The sequence below is a fragment of the Crocodylus siamensis genome, chromosome 13 (genome assembly GCF_052110815.1).
Source record: "Crocodylus siamensis isolate JL-2025a chromosome 13, ASM5211081v1, whole genome shotgun sequence".
NCBI classification, from domain to species: domain Eukaryota; kingdom Metazoa; phylum Chordata; order Crocodylia; family Crocodylidae; genus Crocodylus; species Crocodylus siamensis.
The window spans coordinates 28,886,831-28,900,971 of record NC_143407.1 but is presented as its reverse complement, the minus strand read 5'-3'; the positions used below and the strand labels follow the sequence as shown (position 1 = coordinate 28,900,971).

At 49.2% G+C, this 14,141-nt stretch overlaps 1 protein-coding gene across 2 annotated transcripts in view; it reads right to left on the bottom strand.

The window, feature by feature from the left end:
• Positions 1-14,141, bottom strand: part of LRRC75A (leucine rich repeat containing 75A) — a 167,191-nt gene that overhangs the window by 66,008 nt on the left and 87,042 nt on the right. The window lies entirely within an intron of this gene.

Here is a 14,141-nt window from a genome sequence, read left to right as displayed (position 1 = left end):
GTTTGCAGTACAGTGAAGCTACTCAAGACATGACTGCCAATCCTAGGTCATTAAACCCGTGCACGCACGCTCACAGAACCAAGTGACCACATCAGTGGTGCTAAAGCCCTCAACCCCGCATGGGACACCTGCTTTGTGGATGTGATTCTTACTGTGTGAATCCCACTCCAAATAGCTTCCCCACACAGCAGCACCTGAGAGGTCATGGAAGCTGCCTCTTGACTGAACTGGGTCTCCTAGAGTGGCTTATCTGTGCAGAGCCTGACCAGACGCCCTCCGAGACGAGGACAATGCTTATCTTTGAATCTCATGCCATGCTTCTGTCGTCGGCGCTCCCTAAAGAACAGCACACTCGCCATCCCATTTGGTTTCCCTAATTGTTCCTGATGCCACCACAAACCGAAGGATGAGTCAGGATGCCAGTGGCATTAGCACAGCTCTGCAGGTTTCATTTCAAGGGTCTCCCCAACCCTACCAGCCCACAGGCCAGGTGGGGTTAAGGCCCGCCAATTTCCATTGCCAGTGGCACACAATTGCCGTAGCATGACACAGCCAGTGTCACACCCAGCCACATCCGACGCCCAGACTAAACAGTCAGGGACCTGCTCGCACCTGGGGCAGCCTTAGGTGTAGATTCAAACCTTCAGCATTAGGAAGTCCTTAAGAGAAGCAGGAACCCAAATTCCTTAGCGTGAGGCCTGATCAGATGAAATAACGTTAGGCAATATTGGGGCAACACTCCTTTTGATTTGCATGCAGTATTTTAGGAAGAGCCCTGGGGTTAGCATCCCTGAAACCTACCCACAACCTCAGGATGAGACTCCCTTGTGTCGGTGAATCTCTCTACGATCCGCGGAAATATTTTCAGCTATACAGGACAAAGCATTGGAGTGAATCAGTGAAAGAAAGAACAACCCTGCAATGACAGAAGGGCAGGCCCAATGCTTGTGGGTCTTTCCCATCCCTAGGCTTGCTGGTACTGCTGGGCTTTACATACACACCTTCACTGAAGGCCATTAAATGAGGATGCTGCAAGCAATCACATTTTTTAGAAGACATTTAAATTAAAAATAGAAAACTGGGGTCAGCGAGTCGTCGCCACAGGCAGCAGGATGGCTGCGCTAACACCTGACTGGAGCATCAAGGCAGAGACCGTGGAGTTACAGTGGCTCCATGTGCTCATCTGCTCGGACACCCTGCCTCACAGGACAGAGGACTTTCTCGAAGGAGGCCCTGTGGGAATGAGAGCATCTCTCTTTGAAAAGCAGCTCCTACACTGCTTCGGGCGCATCTTTCCCCTACAGCTTATAGTACGCAGCCCAACTCTGCGGTAACTCAAATCTTCACAGTTCTTCATTCTCTTGCGATTGTCACTATAAATCTTTATAAATCAATTAAATCTTTTATCCAAGAACTCCAAACTATTTTCTGCCCATTGACTCGTTAACCTGTACAACCTACCCGTGACAGCTAACATGATTTAGCAGGAGGCCAAACACCAAGAGATCAGGTGAGTTGCTCAAGGTCACAAAACACATTGGTGGCAGGCGCTGGAACAGAACCCATGTAAGAGAGCAAATCTGGAAGTATGTACTGAATGAATGCTGCAGAATGATTTTTGCTTGGAAAAATTCTTTCAGGAAAAATCAAAATTCAGATATTTTTCTGAAGAGCTCTATCGTGTGTGTTTATTGATGCCCATTGTTTCTGTTGTCCCAGGACAATAGTGTGTCGTGCTATGGCAATGTCATGAGCAGGGGAACATGTTATGGCACTAAGGACTGTAAAAATAATACCAATGTAAACATTAGCCCTCTGTCAGACCAGGAGCACGCAGAGGACGGGAGCCCTAAGGAAGAGCATCCAGAGGCTACAGTAGAGTGAAGGGTCATCGGTGGCCCTGGGCCACATGAAGGAGAGAGGAAAGAGCCTCTGGACACATCTGGACCCTGCATGTCGAACCCAAGCAGCCTGGTGAGTGCTGACAGGCAAGGTCACCTGAAGTCCCTGCAGCAAGCAAGCAAACATGCCCTGATTCACATTTCCACCCTGGCTCCACAGCCCAGAAATGCCCTGTGGACTGACAGCTCTCCCTCCCGCCAGGGGATGCTCAGCAGCCCGTTTTCTGGCTTTGTCCTGCTGCATGTGCCTATAGATACAAAGCAGGCTGCATTGCCTGGCTCTGGGAACCTCTCCAAATAGCTCTGGCTGGAAGGCAGGTGCAGAGGACAGAGAGAGGCACATGCTTGGCTGGTGAAAGCATTATAGCCAAAGGAGGGCAAGAGGGACTTTCTGTCACTGTCCCCAGTGTACGGAGAGCAGCAGACTTGCACCCCAGGGGGAGGAGAAAACCCTGCAAAGTTCTCCCAGCTGAATGAGGAAAAGCAAGGGCTTGGGGAAGGACTCGAAAAGGCTCCAGCCAAAGCCAGTGGAAGCTTTGATGCTGAACCCCCCCCCGCCCCCAGCAACAAAGATACAAAGGGCTGGGACCCTGCCAAAACCTGAGCCAGGAACCAGAGCCAGGCCTACCTCGGACTCAAACCTCCCCTTGCTCTCAGGGCTGAGAGGGGCTGGAAATGCAAACTGAAGGGCTCATACATTGTGCCAACTTTCAAATGGGCCAAACCAACCCTGGAAACCAGGACATGCTGGCCAGGCCGCAGGCAGGGATGCCACTTCACACGAGGCACGCACCCTGATGCACATTGCCAGAGAGCCAGAACTCACTCGCTGCCCTGCTCCTACACAGGAGGCTGGGGTGTCCCGAGATAAACCCCTAAGAAACATCCCGGGGGGCACTCAAACATGACACAGAACCGGGCCGGTCCCTTGGGGAGCGTGCGGACCCTTGCCAAGAAGATTTCAGTCCAGTGCTAGACTCACAAAGAGACAACCAATTCCCTTCTCCTGGCTGCTCTCCCTCCAGGAAAAAAGAAACTCTGCAGTGAGACGTTTCCTAAACGGTCACTCTTCCTGCTGAGCTTCCACCTAAAAACAGCTCATAAAGGCTAAACTGATCTTTTACGCAACAGCTTTCTCCATCGTTCTAGATGATTAAACCCCCAGCCGGTCGACAGGTTGCATATGCCGCTGTATCACTCATGCTCCCCATGCCTGTAACATCTACCTGGCCACTTATTAACTTTTCCAGCAACCCTCTTTAAGCAGAGCCATCATGTTAAGTGGAGTTTAGAGAACAGGCTAACACAAAGATTAAGAAAGAGGCAAGATTAATCCCAGCCACTGCAGATAGCAGGGGAAAGGGGAAAACGGCATGAGCTTCATTAACCACGCCAAGCTCCACGTGGAAGTCTGTTCACTGCCATCCAACCCCTGGAGTAGGGGGGTTATGTCACCTCACTCATTATAAGGAGTGTCTCACAACACTTCTCAAGTCTCTGGTCATGAAATGTTGACCCAAGAAACTATGCACACATTTAAGAGAAGCACGTCCCTGAAAACGCTGAGGGCTGCCGCTGGTAATTCCCACCGACTGTTTTATATTTTCTTCTGTATCAGAACGAGCTGGACAGGAATGCTTACTAGGACGTCACACCTTACCCAGCAGGGCCATCCAATCACTACCGACTCCGCATCCACTCCTGTGATCTGAATACTCCGACATAGCTGTGAGTTGCATATTTTATACGGTGTATTTATGGAACGCATTTTACCGCTTCACCCCAGAAATCATCTGAACGGGATGGGACAGATAAAGATATTATAAATATTAAATTAACCAAGCAGCAATATGGGTCCTGACAAATTGGCTGTGGGCACACATGGAAATGCTGCATAACACCTCAATCTATTTTTCTCAGTAACAATTTAAGACAAATGCTGTGTCTATAATGGCCAGAGCGGAGGTGTTAGCATATGTCTCAAAGTGCTTAGCTCTGCTGTTCAATCCACTCTAGAAGGTACTGAGCTTTGGCACAAATTACAGAAAAGGGGGAAGCTTATTCCAAGACATGCCCACGTTCCTGTGAGGTGATGCACACAAATCAAAAGCTGATTAAATCCAGCAGAGAAAGACAGCTCTCTCTCTACCTGTGCTAACCAACAGACAGGTGATGGGATCACTCAGATCTTCTGCATCACATCCTCCATCTGCGACAAGATGCCACGACGGCTGTTTTCAACAGCTCAAGTTCAAACTCGGCTTATCCTTGATGTAACGGTGCAGTCTGAATGAAAGGACGGGCCAGGTCAGGATGAGCTGGAAGCAAGGAAGAAGCAATTGGACAGCTACTCTTTAGAAGACACTGAAGTGTTGTACACCCAGGTTTGAATTTACACACCTCTTTATGAAAAGCACGTCAGTATATGCTTAGGCCCCATCCCTGTTCAGGAAGCCATGTAGACAGGAGTGCAAGTCACATGGACTTTGCAAGCGCCTGCCTAAGTGTTCTTCTAATCAGTGCTGCTTTGGGTCTAAATTTCATTACAAAATAGACAGGATTTACCTAGGAAATGTGCTTTCTTCCAGCTCCTCCTTAGAGCACAGCCCCACGACACAGGTCACATGTATTGCTACAGAGCCCAGAGCTCCTTTTCATCCACCAGAGATGAATCCTAAAAGGGGTTTGTGCCAATAAGCTTCCTATTGCCTCTTCTGCTGGCTGTTCTCTAAGCACACGACAGCCTCCAAACACCTGTGGAATAATGGGCTACATCCTATTCTCTACAAACAGCCCCCAGTAGTCTGGCTGATGCCTCATGCAGCATCCCACAGACCTATGGGCAAGTGGAAAACTAATTTCTACCCTGCAAGACGTCAGGACCTTCCCCAGGTTTTAGCTGGTGCAATTTGTCATTGTGTCTGTGAGCCGCTTATTCCCTTGTGATTAAAACAAAAAGAGGCACTTTGTCATGGAAACACCATATGAAAGAGAAACCAAAGGAAAGTGCCCTGGTCTGGATATAAATCACTCAGCAGCTGGTGATGACAGTCTGTTAATGGCTAAATACACAGTTGGGTTTTCTAATCAATGTTTTTTGTGTGCCAGTGTTTTGTCAGGACAAAATTGCAACAAAATGCTAAACATAATGCCAACAAGGCTACACTCAGCATTTCTGAACTGCCACGGTTCATGCAGGTTCAAGCGCTTTTGTAACTCTGGACTCTCAGCGCCAGCGACGTCCTGCTGCTCCATCCAGCAACGACCCAGGAAGGCTGGCCACGGCTGACCGACCGCAGCTTCTTCAGTTGAGCCTATCCAAAATCTATGCACCGGGGCCCCAGTTCAGCATAGATTGGACCCCATTACATTTTAAGAGTGCCAGTTTTGAAGAAATGTGGCTCTGTACCCAGAACTCAGTTATGAGACATTGCAAAGACATGGCTACATGATGAGGTTTGATCCAGAACTGATTCAGAACAAGGAGACTTTTCAAGACTGCTCAGCACCCAGCAGTTCCCGATTTGAAAGACAGAAGTTGGGATGGAAACCCCACCAGTTGTGTCACTGTAAGCTGACGTGGGCAAAACAGTGGACCCTCCAGGGAAGAATGTAGCCCCGGCAGAAGAACCAGCTCACTCTTCCACCTCTGCCCAGGGGAATCGTATCAAATCCAAAGGCTGTGCAATGGGACAGCAATTTATCAGCTTCCTCTCTTGTTAGATACTTTTCTGGCCTTCTCCATTACAATGTTGTGGTGCCTGTGAACTGCTTACCCCCGTGCTCCCCTCTGAGGTTAGGAAACATTATTATTGCCATTTCCCCCAGTGCAGAACCATTACACAGAGAGATTAAGTAACTTGCCTAAAGTGATGCCATCCATTTGTGGCAGGCCTGGGACTTCCAGCCAGATCTCCTGAGCCCAAGCCTAGTGTTTTAACCAAAAACCATTCAAAGTCCCTTTTTTGCAGCTGCTGTTAAGGGGAAGCGCTGAATGTGAGCTGGGGCAGACTAGCCTCAGATGCTGCGTGTCAGAGTAAATTGAATACAATAGCAGGATCCACAGCTCCTTGCAATCAGTGCTCACTTAATTCATTTTGCTCAGACGTGACCCTGGCACAAGCTCTGATGATGCAACCGCCACTTAGATAATGGATTCAGTCTTGGGCACCATCCAGAAACTCAACGTACCAGCCCAGACTAGGCCTCAGTCTCTGAATGTTCATTAGGTTGTTTTGAATAGATTTTGTCAGCAACAAAATGAAAAGGTTAAAAACTTCAGAAAAGGTGGCAGGTACGTCACAATGTTGTGCCAAAAGTGATCTCCGATATTGTTCTGAAAGCTGCAGTGGTGAGGAGTGGGGAGGAGAGCAGAACGATTCCCGGGGGGAACGTGACAGATCTGGGCACCAGCAATTCTGTGAGTGCGGGGGCCAGGGGGAGCTCTGATTTTCCATGGTAAGAAACCCAAAATCAAATACCAAAATTTATAGGTATTTAGAATTTATTTTATGATAATGATTGAGGCACTGGTAAGCTTACAAATTGCTTTCAAACTGTAAGTATATCTATAAAATATTGTGTTCAGTTGATACCTATATATACATATACACCCCTCCCATATGTATGTGTGTTTCACTGGCGTTTCATTTTAATCACAGATGTAGGGGTTTAATAAGAGAATTTACAATTTTTTATCAGAGAATTTGTCTTTTTTTTTTAGTCAGAGAAAACCAGGATCCCTGATGATAAGATTTACTAGGAAGACCTCCCCATTAGGGATTAAGGCTATGTGCATTAATGCTGGTAAAGCAATTTGAAGGACCGAGCTGGAAGATGTCAAGGCAGGGCACAGGCTTGTTATGATCCAAACCTCTTGGGTTGACGGGATTAAGCTGGCATTCACATGCAAACAGGTGTGCGGATGAGACCTCTGGTACTTTCTGTTTGTAGCCAGGCCAGAAATGTTGCACAAACAGCCCCGTGTTAACTAGGATTCAAACTGCAGCCCCAGCTAAGCTGGAACCCAGAAGATCAGGGCATCCCAGACGGTCAAATGGGATGAAACATGACCCTCCTTTTCTGTGCCTTCATAAAAACCTTTCGGCACCAGGAAGACTTGAGTTTGCAGATTAAGCCCAAGGTTGGGAAATGAAGAGAATCTCATTTTACTTGATCTGGTTCAAAAGCTCCCACTGGAGCTCTTACGAAAGTGCGGTGATGCTCGCAGCTCAGGTCCACGACACTACAAGCCTTTTTGCTTTTCCTCTCATTTGTTCCCACCCAGAGGGGACTGCCCCGACTCATCCAGATGGTATAAGGCGAGGCTAGGATACAGGTACCACCTTATTTCTTAAAAGGCACTGATTTTTAGGCCCGGGTAATCGCAGCATTCATATCACCTGCTAGAAGCCCCAGACTGTCCTACTGCCCATTGCTATTTGGGGCACGCAGCACATAACTTCACAAGTTATTTTCCTCCTACAAGGACACTACCGATTGCTGATAAGCAACTGTAGCTTTTAAATCACCAGCTGCTGCCCACCCATTACATTTCAGATGATTGCTCTCCACAGGCAACTGCTTCAGGATGACATTAATCCCACACCTCTTGAGTACCAAGCTCTAATCACGATGCCAAAGCTTTTTCCATTTTAGGATCTCAATAAGCACTCAGCACCGAGGACAGGGGGTGAGGAGACTCTGCCAAACACTGAAACTTGGCCCGAGAAAAAGGAATCCTAATTCTACCTGCGCTTTATCTAGATGGGGAAACCAGGCTGTGACTGACCCAACCTGGCTTCAAACTGGCTTTCACAATTAGTAAAGAGGGAACCTCAATCATGACCTGCATCCAGCTCCAATCTGGTGCACAGAGGAGGGCCACTTACAGCTCCTAGTTACAGCTCTAGATGCTCACAGGCTCACATCTGGAAGTCCTGGCGGCTGACAAAGATGGTAGCCATGACATGGACTGAACTGTCTGGGGTCTGGACAGCAGGAAGCTTTGGACAAGCCTCTTCTCTTTGGCAGGAGCAGATGACTTAATCTACTACGCATCCTCTGCTGGGCCCAATCCAGGCAGAACAGGGGCCTGCTATGGGCTCTTGCACTCAAGCTGGAAGGACTTTTCCTTTAACCTAGGAGGTCCTCAGTTCAGTTCCCGTATGATGGCTTCACATTTAGTCCCTTTAGAAATACTGAGGCTGGCTGTTCCTTACCCTAGAGGGAATATATTTTGTAGGGTGCATCATCATCCTAGCAAAGCTTTCTGCACCTTGGACAAACTCCTGGGCCAGCACTAGACCCACGGAGCAGGGCTTGCAAGACAGAATCATAGAAAATAAGGGTTGGAAAGGACCTCAGGAGGTCACATCGAGTCTGGCCCCCTGCTCAAAGCAGAAACAGCCCCAACTAGAGCACTGCAGCCAGTGCTTTGTCTAGCAGGGCCTTAATCTCCAAGGATGGAGCTTCCACCACCTCTCTGGGTAACCTCTTCCAGTGCTTCACCACCCTCCTAGTGAGAAAGTTTTTCCTAATATCCAAATTAAACTACTGAGAATAGTCTAGCTCAGGGGCTCTCAAACTATGGATCGTGACCCCCCTCCCCCCCCCCCCCCCCAGGGTCATGAACAACTTAAAAGGGGGTTGCAAACCCACACGTTGCATGCTGCCATGCGGGCGCACAGGGGATCCCCCGCTCGTTGATCAGAACCGGGGGGGGGGGGGGCAGTATCACAAAGTTTGAGACCCCCTGGTCTAGCTCCAGCCCCTTTGTAACCACCCTTCAGGTAATTAAAGGCTGCTATAAAATCCCCTCTCTGTTTTCTCTTCTGCCCAGTTCCCTGAGCCTCTCATAAATCATGTCTCCCAGCCCCCTAACTATTTTTATTGGTCTCTGCTGGACTCTCTCCAATTTGTCCACATCCTTTCTGTAGTGTGGGGCCCAAAACTAGACACAGTCCTCCAGATGTGGCCTCATCAGTACAGAACAAGAGGGGAATAATTACTTCCCTCAATCTGCTGGCAACACTCCTACCAACGCAGCCCAGGATGCCGTTAGCCTTCTTGGAAACAAGGGCACACTCTTTACTCATATCCAGCTTATTGTCCACTGTAACCTCCTGGTTCTTTTCTGTTGTTTAGCCAGTTGGTCCCAAACCTGAACCGGCGCATGGGATTCTTCCATCCTAAGTGCAGGACTTTGCACTTGTCCTTGTTAAACCTCATGAGACGCCTTTTGCTCCAATCCCCCAACTTGTCTAGGTCACTCTGAATCCTAGCCCTACCCTCAGGCATATCTCTTACTCCCGGCAGCTTGGTGGCATCTGCAAACTTGTTGAGGGTGTAGTCTGTGCCATCTTCCAGACCACTGATCTGATCTGGAAGGAGGGATCTGGGGAAAGGCCCATATAGAAACTAGCTCCCCGCCACATTCCACACACTATGGGCAAATTAGGAAGGTTTTCACAGCCAGCTATGCTTAGGGTATGCTCTGCCCCAACCATCTGTGTGCTGCTGCAGGGTCTGTGCCAAACAAGAGATACAGAAGGGAGTGCAGGATACCTGAGCTGGCATGAAAAATCTCCCTCTACTGATGCAAGGAACGTTTTTTCCTATGTGATTTTATTAAATGCATCAGAGAAAAGCCATCGAAAATGCGTGGGCTTCCACTCAGCTTCTGCATATTCTGAGCCTGAGTGCACTGCACAGCATTTGGTTACCATTTTCCCTGCCTCAGGGCTCTGGAGGGTTTTGCCTTTTCTCTCTCCAGAAGGTGCTAAGCACCACCTGACACCCTCTGGATAGAGCTGATTCACATAATCATGCTCCAGGCAACAGGCACTCGATAGATTCATCCCAAACAGCACCAGCTACATGACCTGTGTTATCCAAATGCCGAAAGAGTTTGCAGAAACTAACTTTTTTACCCTGTGCACATGGCTTGTGTCAGCAGAGACAAGCGACCAGGACTGGGTCACCTTCCTGGAGAGGAAGCTACAGCAGACCTGTTGGAGGAACTGATTTAGGACTTACTCTGCTTTCCCATACATGGATGTTCAGCTGGCACCAAGGCTTTCTCTCAAGTGTAAATGTCAGGACAGATCTACCGTACATTATCTAGAGATCCTAAAATGTAGCATCAGATTAAATCCAGCTGGCACATCAACAGCAGGAGAATCACGCTGACCTGCCATTTACTCAGACCTCCCATGTAGACATGTTGGGGCTGGCTCAGGAAGCAAGGCTCCTCTTGCTGCGGCAACAGCAGACCAGGCCTAGGGGGGTTCTCGGATGTGTGTTGCTATCAGGTGTATTTATCAGTATTTACATTCATCGGGGAGTTGCGCTGTGTGCTGCAGGGAGTGGATCTTCTCCTGGGGTTTCACTTTCTGAATGGAGAAGGCACCAAGCAAAGAGAAGACCTTGGGTTGTTTGGGTCTCTCGTGGCTCCCTGAGCACAGAGACCCCACTCAGTGCCAGATTAACGCTCTGCTGCATTTGTGCCTGTCAGTGCAATGGCAGTGCCCCTGAGACCGGGATGCAAGAAGGAAGGGATGCCCCAATTTTGGGGGGTCCTGGCTTTGGAAAGATCCATTATTGGAATCATACATATTGCAGTAGTGCCTGTGAGCCCTGTCCCATGTGACTAGGACTGCACAAACAGAACAGAAAGCGAGTCCTTGCCCCAAGGCACCTAGATACAAGACATGAGACAACAGGTAATGCAGAAGGGGAAAGAGGCACGAGGAAACCAGAAGACGGTGTCAGGCAGCACTGAAGGCAGTGGCCTCTGCAGTGCACATCAGCTGCCTGAACTGCTGCCTAAGCCTTTTGTAGGAATCACGACCAAGGGAAGACTTTGCACAAAGTAGATGCCAGGTCCTGCCTGTTCATAGTTATTATGGATCCCCAGGCCTTTTTTGCAAAAACAGGACTCTTAGTCCCAGCATCCTGGACAAATTCCAAGTTGGGCAATTACATTCTGCTGACCTACATTTCCGCCGGCCCCGCGCTCTCTTTGCTTCCTCGGCTCTGCTGCATACAGCAGACCAGCTGCGGTGCCCACTCCCAAGTGAGCGCTCACAGAAACAGCTGCGTTTTGAGCAGACAGTTGGGCCCTTACGACTGTGGGTCAAGGCCACTGGGGAGCATACAAGCAGACTACCCACCACCTGGCAGGAGCAGAGGAGAAGTGCAAAAAGTAACCCCTGTAAGAAAGCACACCAGGCCTGAGGGAGGGGAAGGGTGGTCAGATATTGGCCCCGCCTGGGGGCACAGGTAGCTGAAGAGTGCACGTGGGGGAGTTGCCCATGCCCTCAAAGGGGTGTACAGACACTGCCCACTCTCCCCTGAGGAGCCTAAGGCCAGGACGGGCCAGGATCCATGCCATTCTTCCTTGGAGTATGGGCAGAGTCCTAAGCTAGGCATTAATACTGGCCTTTTCCAGAGACTGCTGTCTCCCTGGAAGCATGCATGAAGCTCCCATCAGCATTGGCTGCAATCACAAGCAGGGAGCCTGCCCTTCCTGTGTACCTGAGAAATCCTGGTCTAACACAGAAATAATGGGAGGACAAGAACGACAGTGAAAGCCACGGAGGCCAGGACAGATTCACCCACACTGAAGCGCCCACTGCAGGGCTGTGGCACAGACAGGCATCCTGGCACTGAGGTGCTGTGAAGTGAAGCTCGAGGAAGTTATTTCCTGCCTCCCTGTGTGTGAGGGCGAGGGTAAGGAGATTGGAGGGAGAGGCGTGAAGTCTCGCTGCAGTCGGCTGTCAGTGCTTGCAGCGGTGCGCTATTCTGGGAGGTGCCCAAGTCACTCCCACCTTGCAGCACGGTTGCTCCACTTTCAGCCCCGAGCTCCCAGATCCCGGTTTCCATGCAGAGGTGGCATTCATTTGATCGAGGCCCACCCTGATCCAAATGTCTCTTTCTCTGGGGGCTTTGGAAACTGGATTTGGGGCCCTCATATTCACTACCCTCGGGGCAGGTCATGTTGCTTCAGGGACTCCACCGCCCGTCTGCCACCTCCCTGCCACTGCTCTCACACTTGCTCCATCTTGTGCTCATCACAATGGCTCTTGTGTCATTGCTGTTTTAACCAACTGAGGTCCTTGTTCAGCCCCCTGATGCTCAGGTCAAAGTCCTTTGAAACCAAATTTGCCAAACCAAGCCCTTCACATGCACTTTGATAAGGGCAAGGGGAAGCCCTCAGTTTCCAGCTCTCATCTGCCATGCTCTGCTTTCCCCTACACTGCCCAACAGACTGGCTCAAAGCCAACACACGCAAAGGTGCCATTTACAGGACGACCAGTAACTCCGCCTGGGAAGGACCCCAATATCTTTAGGAGGACTGTAAAATTGGGATAATGCCCCCTCCAAAGCATGGCGTGGGAACCCATAACAGGACAGGACAAGCGTTATCACTGGGTGTCACGCATGAGCTTCCCTGTCTCTGTGGCACCATGATGAACCATGGCACACTCTCACCCCCGTGCCCTGGAACCAGAGCCGAGATTGATGCATCGTTTCCTCTCTATCTAGGCACTGATCAGCAGATGATCCTATTTTCCTCTCAGCTCATCTGAATTTTTTCACTACTAGAATATAAAGCTGACAGCATTTTCCCCCTTTTCCTCTGTAAGAGCTAACTTGGAACGTGGCTTCCAGCTTTATTCGCTTCCACCTCCGATCCGGTGCTGACCGATCCACCTGAAGTAACTCTGCTCTTCTCCTTCTAGGTGACTTTGGTTTTGGAAAATTGTAACAACTTCTCTGGGTTAGTTTTCCCCCCCCCCCCCCACTTAAGGACTTTTTTCTAAATGATTTTATTTTGCCATAACTCTCTCTTCATTTATGTAGAAGTGTCAAACTTCACTACTCTCCAGTAGGACAGCAGGAATATGAATAGAGAACTCTGTCCTATTGTCAGAGAATTACAGACTACCAGAAAGTGCGTCACTACGGAAAAGTTTAACCTTCCACTTATATATTGGAGAATAAATGCTATCGAAATACTGGGGAGGCCTATGTATTGCTTAGTGTGATAGATGACCTGTCACTATCAACCAACAAGAGGCCATGATATTTTGGCTTTTAGCAAATCATGAAGGAGTTATATAGAGAATAGGAATATCACATGGGAGGAAATGGAGGACTTCAAGGGCTGGAGCAGTAGAAGGGGATTGAAAGCACCAAGATCTGGGGGAGCAACTCTTTAGGAAGGCACCCCTTGAGAAGACGAGGATCAATGGTCGCAAACTAACAGAGGGAAGATTTAGACTGGACATAAGGAAGAACTTCTTCCCCGTAAGGGTAACTGGAACCTGGAGCACACTCCCGGCAGAGGTGGTGTGGTCGCCATCCTTGGAGGTTGGATTAGCACCTTGTTGAGCTAGTCTGAGCTCATTAACCTCCTGCATGTGGCAGGGGACCGGAGCTGATGATCTTCCAAGGGATCTCCGGTCCATTGATTCTATGACAGCTCTAGGAGCAGTGCTCTAGACTGCCACCTTTAGCCAAGGGTCCAGCTGCTATGTGGTACATTTTAGGAAAATACCTAGAGCCCCACTGAGTTTCAGCACCTATTTCCTTCCTGGAGACTGCCTCCCTTCCTGTTCCTTCAAGTTATAAACTGCTGTGCCCCAAACCACAAGCTGGAGTTCCTCACCTTGGGACCACTTCCCAGCTTCCAAGCATTCTCGGAAATAATGCTACTGATGCATATTGAATTCACTTGTCAAAAGGCTTTCTTCACCATCTGCTTCCACCTCCATCATCATGCTGTTTATTTAACAACTCCTTCCTTTCAGTGTAAGGACAAACACAAGGCTTTTCTCGTCAGCGGAAGGCACACGACTGGCATGGGACACTCGTCTAGCCCAGCTGGGACCCACGCTGAGAGCACTGGGGCTTGGCAGATGGTACGTATTCTTTCCATGAGCAAGACCACCAACAAGCACAAAAAATTACATATGGGGAAATCTCCACATTCTGCTTTTTTTACAGCTATAGCCATGCCTTTTTTTGCAAAGTGATCATTCCTGCTCTGAAAATCCCTTTCCCCACCATCACCTCAAAGCAACTGCCACATGTAAGGGCAAAGCTTTGACAAGTGATGTCAATGAAGCTCTCATGTCTTAGCCACTAAGGATCTGACCCTCAGATGGGGAGGAATTGTAGAGAAATAAAGGCACAATGCTCCCTGCCATCCTGCCCAGGACATGTACACTCCTT